Source organism: Falco punctatus (genome assembly GCF_963210335.1).
Source record: "Falco punctatus genome assembly, chromosome: 5".
Taxonomy (NCBI): Eukaryota; Metazoa; Chordata; class Aves; order Falconiformes; family Falconidae; genus Falco; species Falco punctatus.
In genome coordinates this window covers 30,398,511-30,407,167 of record NC_137584.1, presented here as the reverse complement: position 1 = coordinate 30,407,167, position 8,657 = coordinate 30,398,511, and positions in this window count along the sequence as shown.

Genomic DNA, 8,657 nt, shown 5'->3' with positions numbered 1-8,657 from the left:
TTCTGATAACTGTTTCTGGCCATGCTGAAAAACAATTTTGAATTTACACTTTTCCTCAAAGATAAGTCTTTCTTTTTCAAGGCATCTGCTTCACTACATGGCTTATAGTCTCAGATAGAAATATTGTGGGTTTTCTGGGGTTTTTTTAAGCTTTCTGTATTTATCAAACTTAATGACAATCACTAGAACTGAAAGTTTTTAAATTTGAAATATATTTAAAAGACACAACTGCAAGAATATTGTAATGAAATAACATATAATCATAGATACTTATTAGTATGGAAAATGCTTTCATGGAAATGCAGTATTGTGATGCCACAGGTATCTCCAGATCTTATATGAAACAAGACATTCAGGAGAGGTTTTCTTTCCTTCTTTTAGTTAGTCCTACAGAACACCCTGAGGATAATGTGCACTCTTCCTATAGAATGGAAAATAGGGACACATTTTTCTATTTGTTTTGTATCTGATTAAATGGTACTGAGGAAGCTAATACTTTGTGAGTCAGTAAAGTAAGAAGTTTTAGTTGAACAGGATTTCAGTACTTCCAGGACTGATCTATATTTTGTGTTAAGTTCCTCTCTCCAGTCCCTCTGCTTTCTCCATCAGTAAGTACCTGATGGCCCTTACGAGGATCCATTCATAACCCACTCTTGGCTCTTTCCGTCCTGACCCTGGCTTCTGGGAAAGAACAATGTCGAAGCAGATAAAGCAACAGCAAAACCAATCAACTAACAAAAAAACCATTAAGCTGCCTCCATGCTGTTTTCATCCTCCTTATCTGCTTACTATCTCTGTAGACTTTTTTGATTCATGATGAGGTAAATGCTAGATGAAGGATAAGCATACTGAGTATTGGGAAAGATGAAGTCCTCAGGAGGAGGAATGAAGCAATGCCACGTAGGCAGGAGGGCAGAGATGAACAGCACTCACTGGTGACAGAGAGGGAAAAGAGGAACTAAGGAACAGAAGTGTAAGAAAAGGTGGAGATGGGAGAACACCAAGAACATTTTATAGCGATCTATTGTACAACCTACCCAATTTGCCCATCCCCCTGTTTGTTTCCTTCACCCCTGCCTCTATCAGTAGTCAAAAGGAAAAACAAAAAAGTTGCTTGGTTTGGAAGGCTGCCCTGATCAATTAATCATAATTCTGTTATTTTGGAATCAGTATGTACCTGTAACTTTACTCTTACTGAGGAGAGTCTACCTTTGGATATACCTCCATCGATATCAGTGACATTTTCCAGGAAGTTAAGTGCTATTTGAGATGCGTAATTATACGACTATCTTCCACTTGCATTATTTCAAGGGGCTCATTTCATGAGACTGCCTGCCTTGTCTCTTGTAAGCTTGCCTGTACTACATAGCTCCATTAGACTCTCCTTGTGACTCCCTATTTATAAAGATCTAAGTTTAGAAATATTTGATCACATATTCGCAGTTGTATAATGTGAGGAGCTATGTGTATTTCGGTATCAGCAGATTAAGCACCAGCTATTTTCTCTCATATATGGCACAATAAGCTACAGTGCTGCAGTACTCTGTCAGGGAGTAGAGGAGATACATTGGGTGTGCAACCATAATTGTGTTTAATAAAGATAAGAGTGCTGTTTTAGGCTATTGTACAGTGCACTTTCTGCTGGCAAACAGGTGTCCCTTTACGTTCCAGCAGAACTTGTAACAAGTTCTTTTCCTTTTAAGAAGTACTACGTAAGTTTAAGAAGTATCATATAAAACGTGTTATATTTATTTATTATAATTACCATAACAGGTAAATATTGTAGTATTTAAAGCTCTAAAGTCCTCTAAACAAAGATATCTGAGCATAATTCTCAATTTATCTTCCATACCCTTTACTCTTACAGTGTTACAAGAAGAGTATAGATTGCAAGATGTAAGGGGAGCAAAGCTTTTGGGCTTGCATGTATAGCTATTGCTCTCATTAGGCTTCAAGGTGGAATCACTGGGCTTTGTTTGGCTGAATACATCTGACATTTTCCCTCTCATGTGAATGGAGATACAGTCAGACTTCAGTGATTACATACACTGCAGTAGAGGCAAAATAATTCAGTCTTCGATCTACAGACTTCTGGAAGCAGCAAGGCAAGTAGAAACATTTTTCTTTCCTATTCTTGATCAGGCTTTTTATCAGCCATGTGGAACCACTTTTGTTTGCTCAGCCACAGTTAGACTGAGGTACAGTTTAATAAGATCCATGTGTTAGAAGGATTTTTGAGCCAAATACTGGAGACTCTTCTCATTCTATGTTGGAACACAATATAAATCCTGCACATATGTATGTGCATATGCATACATGTGTGTGCATGCATAAGCGTCTATAGGTACACATACATTTTTTCAGTTGTTTAGAGTTGTTGGTCACAAACTTCAACGTTTCAGAATTTCAGAAGTATTGCAGCTAATTACTATCACAGTTTCTATTTCTCTTCTTGAAAGTACTGCAGTTAGATACTTAATCTAAACTATGCGATATGGGTAGAATTAAAACCTTTTCTGTTTAATGAGGAGATAATCAAGGACATATCATTATTTTATTTAGAGGTGGATTGGATACAGCAATATTGTGAAAGTGTTACAGAATGGTGTTTCAAGACTGGATGTGGCTTCAAAACATGAAACATGAATCCACTTTGCTGAATTTATCCTAGAGGAAAAAAGTCGAGACCTGTAACTATTTCTCCATGTCTCTGCAGTTCAGACAACAAGATGAAATATGATAAGAACAGAATCATAAAAAGCATTAAATGGATTTTTTTTTTTTCAAAGAAGAATCCTCTCAGTATTATTTCCAGGATTGCTTCTATGTATAGGACTAGCTTTGCGGTGGTGTAACAGATTCTTAGTGGCGTCAACCCAGCAAAGGACTGTGTAATGAAGAGAAGAACAAGGCCCATTGTTCTCAACAGGAAGACCAGTTTCTGAGTTATACGAACAGAATAACTGAGTGATTGCCCTGCTGCTTCCCTGCAAGAGAAGGCACAGCTGGAGAGAGGGGTGCACGTTCACAGCATGTGGGTACCTTGGTACCAAGGCTAAGAATGGGTTTACTGACAGGACTAGCATAGACAATATCCATTAATAATGTCAGTTGCTGTGAAAATATTACAAGTCGATCCACGGTGAGGAAGTTCATCTGTGCCCACTGCGTCACCACCAAATGTGAAAAACAGTAACTTTGAAAGCTAAGCCAATCTGTAATTTTCTGAACAAGGAACTATTTCATAGCTGAAAGAAGAAAAAACACCAAAGAAAACTGAATGGAAGTGGAGACAATTTACTGCTGTAGGCACAGAGCTAGTGGAATTGCTATTTGTCAAGAACTGACCTTTTCCTCCTCAGTGGATCTGCTACCATACTGACCTATCTTAAAATCAAAATAATTGCAATCCACTGTGTGCTATCTTGGGATTACAGCCTGGTCGTCTGTCTGAATTTTATGTATTTCAACTACTGTTTGCAAGCTGGCTAGTACACAAATTCCATTTTAACCAGTTGACTCAGTTTTTTCACTGAAAGGAGCTACGAGATAAGAGTTTTTCCTTGACTCTACTCTCCTTTTTTACTTACTGCAAAGTCTTTCTTGGTTACTTCTCTGGAAATGAGTTCAGCAATCAAATTAGAATTTAATAGCATTTTTCAGTAAAAGTTTGAAAAATGGAGGGGGGAGACGCTTCTGGGAGGGCAAAGGGAGTCGTGGTTTTCTTCTGTTGGACTGAAGGAACTTGGTTTCTAGATAAACTTTATTTTTGAAAATTTCATTCTTTCTACAGCCGTGGGCAAGATTGTACATTTATGTTGTGTGTTCCTTGGACTGATTCCTACAATACAAAAGAGTTTCAAATGACACCTCATGCAGAGTAATGCAAATCCTACTGAATAGGGTCCTTAATATGCTTGAAAGCAGCCAATTTACATCAACAATGGAGCGAGCCTGCTTTGGCTGATATTTCGCTGTTGAAAATAAGGTCTTCACAAATATTTTATTTACAACAAAGTATCTCCACACACTGAACTTCCATGGTGACTGAAGTGGGTTGCATTCTTGTTTTTGCCTAGCAGAATATTTAGCAATCTCAAAGTCCAGGATCTGCAGTTTAAGGACATCCCGTGCCATGAGTCAGGAAACTTTGGGCAGCCCTCACACTACTAAATTTAAGTCCTTTTAAATGATCTGAGACTTTCAATTTTAACTTTCCCAGTTCTCCCACCATGCAGTTGGAAATGCTATAGGGCCCTGCTGGTGTCAAGGGACTCTGGGCTTTCTTCTCAACACATTGAATGTTTTAGACTATCTTTGATTTTCTGAAATTAGATGATCTCATGGTCCCTGATCTCCAGGGGCCACCCAGGTTGTTGCTCAGAATCAGTCTCCAACAGTTCATTCTTCCTGAAGCAATTTTTACCCCCTGGTATGTCCCTCTAAACAGAGTTCAGAAAATGATAAGTTTTCATTTTTAATTGGAGATTGCCCTTTTTTCCCTCTCCCCAGATGTCAGTATTTCCTGTGGAAATCAAATTTTGAGTTTCAACCAGGTTTTAACAAAGAGTCTAGCTGCCACAAAACTTGGTCATAGTAAACTGCGAGCCAAACTGTGGAAACTCTTCATGCCAGTGCTCAAAGCAACCCAAACCACAGTCATCCTGCCTAGAAATTAATCAAAACAGCAAAGGCAACACTGAATATGGTTTTCAGCTAGATTTTTACCCGCCTTCTGGAAATGAAACACACATTGGAACCAAATGTTGTTTAAATCAAATGAGTGATTATAGCAGGCAGTAAGACATGAGACATGTTCACTCATTAGTGATCTACTGGAATGTATTTGTGGCTTGGACATCCTCTTGACTCCTGAGAATTTTTCTCCTGTTGCATTTCCCACTATCATTTCTTTTTCCTTTCTTGGCAGAAGAGCCACAGACTTTTTAGGTAGCTATCTTTAAATGGGTTAAAGCTATTTTCTCTGGCCTAAATGGATAAAGTACTAAAACAAATTAATTAGTGAGAATTTTTTCTGTCTGTTCCTCCTGACTGACAAGAAGTGGTTTAAATCACATTTAAAGGGACTATCTTAGAATATTCTTTCTACTAGTTACTTGACATGAGAGAAAAGCATGTTGGAAATGAAGCCCTCCCAGATATGCTGAAAACCTTCTTCTTTTGCACATATTTTGTCCTGTACATAAGGTTTCCTTCTTGGGAAGTTCTGCTGCTTTCTCCCAAGTTGTAGCTAATTTTAATTCGCGTTTCACAGAAAAAGATATTCTGTACTACCATTTAAGACAAAATCTCATTACTGTAGTCCAGAATTCTCCTTAAAGGGTGATAGGCAGCCACATCTCTTGCAAAAAGAAGCCTACTGCAAACTAGGCAAAACTGAATAGTGCTTTCATATAAAAGTAGTTAACCAAACCAGCAGTGGATATAGCACTAAATGGGAAGAGCTTTATGGTCCTGCAGTTGGCAATGATACCTCTTATGTCTGATTTGTAATCTTATAGTAAAGTAGTTCAAGTATCTGTTTGTGATTCGGGAAAGTCAGTGGCCACTCACAATGTGTTAGGGAAGCTTCCTAAGGTATCTATAGGGTTTTTTTTTTTGCTTTCTGATTATTTTCATATACTCAGATCAGTTAAGAATGTGTTTTAATGGTACCCACCCCCCCACCCCCCAGATCTCCACCCGGCCTCGTAACACAAGTTGGATAGCTCTGAAATGCTTTGCTGAAAGGTGATTTCATTAAAAAACCCCACCAAAATCCAAAAATGTCAATGCTTAGATTTTTCCATATGAAATTAAGCTTTGCTTTTTTTACTCAGAATTTCAAGAAACAAATCAAATCATCCAGCAATTCTGAGGTAAAGTCAAATCTTTTCATTACAGCTTGAAATAAATTTGCACATGTGTAAAAACATTTATTATAGCCATCTGCTGATGGAACACCCACGTGTTTGGTGTTGCTGCACTCAGAAGTCATCGAAAACAACCGAGAAGTGAGTCCGGTGAATATTTGGTGATCAGCAGCTTAGCACTCCTTTAGTAAAGGAATCTGCACTGGTGTTATCACACTTTCTATATTTTTTTATAAATGAAACACAGAAGAGCTCTGCTGTTTGCCATGTATTTTCTCTAAATGACTCAAATATGGATTTCCTTTTCCATAAATTCATATATATACATAGGAATATAATTCACATATGACTTCATTTTACCACTGTCCCAAATCCAATCCTAAAATTTAATATAAATACATGTTCAATGTGAACTCTTTCAGAGATATCTTTTCTCATTTGTTTCTCATTAAAGCCAGTAGTGTAAGTTCAATATTCATAAATTATATAAAGTTCTTTTGTAAAAAATGTCTTGCAGAAAATTAATAAAATAAAAGAGAATGCCTGCCCTAAAAAAGACAAAGTTTTGTTTTCATCGAAGTTTTGAAAGTTAAGGAATAGTCTGTAAGTTTTCCCATCTGTTCCCCCACATGGGAGAAATTTTGAAACTTCATAAAAAAGAAAAAATGGGAAAGCAATAAACAGTTCTTAATACCTTTTTTCCATAGGGTGAACGTTTAGGTTTGTTTGGTTTGTGTTTTTTTTTTTTTTAAAGACAAATTCCTGAAATTTAAAAACTAAAAGTTATTTTAAATCTCAGTTGCAATTTTTATAATTTAAAAAATCATAATTAGTTTAATATTTTGCCAAAAATAAATAATGCTTTCTGCACAAATAACAACTTCTGGTATTTTTGTTTTTTCAGTTGTAATTTGATAAAGACATTCCAGTAAGGTCTTCTGGTGTTCTTATGTCTTGAGAAAAGGCACAAGACCACTTCATTACATCTAATGTCCTCAACTACTGCATGCTCAGGAAAAGAAAATCAGTGTAGAATATGTAGCAACAAAATCAGAAAGGGTTATGCAACTTTTTGACTGCTAAGGAGGTCTCATCCATAGGAAGATAATGTATGTGTTACGTAATGCAGTCTTGACTCCAAAAAACTTGTTTGGGGCGGATGTGAAGCACATGGTGTCCTTCAGTCACTCTTGGAAACCTCTGATGTCATGTTGGCACTCCAAATCCAGACAAGTTAAGCAAACTCTGTTAATCACCCACCAAACACAGAAATGTCCTCCATAGGTCCAAAGGGTTGTAGGAAAACTGCAGCTGAAATGTGTACTTGAAAAATTGTGTCCCTTTGACAGTAATTCTTGTCAGTGCTACTACTGTGGTGAAGGCTCCTTCACCAGTTACTTCAAAATGTTCTTGATCCATCTATTTCCTCAAGAATTTGTTTACTGAAAGCTGTTCAGTTGTTCTTTGTGGACTTGTTCGGGTTCTTTTTAGAGCAACATCAGCTTGCACAGTGGATCCCATTTCATCCATTTCAATGCCTTTAGAAGACCAGTGCCTATATTAACCACTTAGGCTGAACTCATATTTCACACAGCAGGATTTACACTGGTAAAAGCAAGTTCTGCCAAGATCAAATCATGTACAGCTGGTTTTGATATGAACCCCACTGCCCTCTCTTCCCTTCTTCATGTGGCTGACCTGTGGTCTGGTTGCTGCTGACATGGTCACTTAGCAGGAACATGTAGCAGGTGGAATGAAAAGGCTTACTTACAAGAGTCTTGAGGTAACTTAATAACATACAGTTTTAGTGGAGAAAACAAAGAAAAACAGTTTAATAGTTGCAGCAAATATCTCCTATTCATTCTAACTTGTGAACATTTGTATCTTTTATATTCAGTATTTTAAGGGAAAATAGTCTTGGTGCTCTAGTTAATAACAGCTGATTGAAATCATTATAGTAATTACAAAAAATATCATTGAAGTTCTTCTGTCTTGACCAGTTGTCTGATATGCTTTTCAGATTTTGGGGAATAATCTGGATGGATGCAAAAACCAGTACTTTAAAAAAATGACAAAAATTGCATATAGCAGTCCAGAAACAAGGTACAAACCTACGCAAACAATGTTCTAACACCTCTAAGAAGGCACAGAATTAGGGTTTTATGTTTTAACTTTTTGATGTGAATTGTTGCTGACCCAAGTGATTATTCAAACTTTGGGACAGGGCCAGTTGTAGCTAGGATGAGAAACTGGTGATACAAGCTCTTCAGTTTATTTGCAAAAGACATACAAAATTCCATTTCCCTTATATCAAGAATCCAACAGCAGACAGTTTATTTGCTCACAGCTTCAAGTCCCTTTAACAGAACCAGAGAAAAGCATATCCGTATCTGTCTCCCGGTTTTTCTTATGGCTATGCTCCCAGTCCTTAATCCGGTGGTGTATTTGGCATTCTCCTTGTCTTCTCAAACTTCCCTCATCTTTCATCTCTTCACACAAACATACAAACCTCCATTAAAAGAATAAAACAGCTATGAAGCTCTTTCATTCAGATATAAATTGTACAAGTTTTTTGGGTTTTTTTGTTTTGTTTTTGTTTTTTTTTTTTTTTTAACACTGCATGGCAATGTATTTCAATGTTTGGGTATGTGTCTGGGACAACTTGAAGAACTCCTAATTCTTTTTTCTTGTTACTCATTACACTCATCAAGCTTTCTGTGATTTGATATCAAGCATAGCAGATGTGCCATGTGGTTCTTCTTAGCTAGCTATATGCAAACAGAA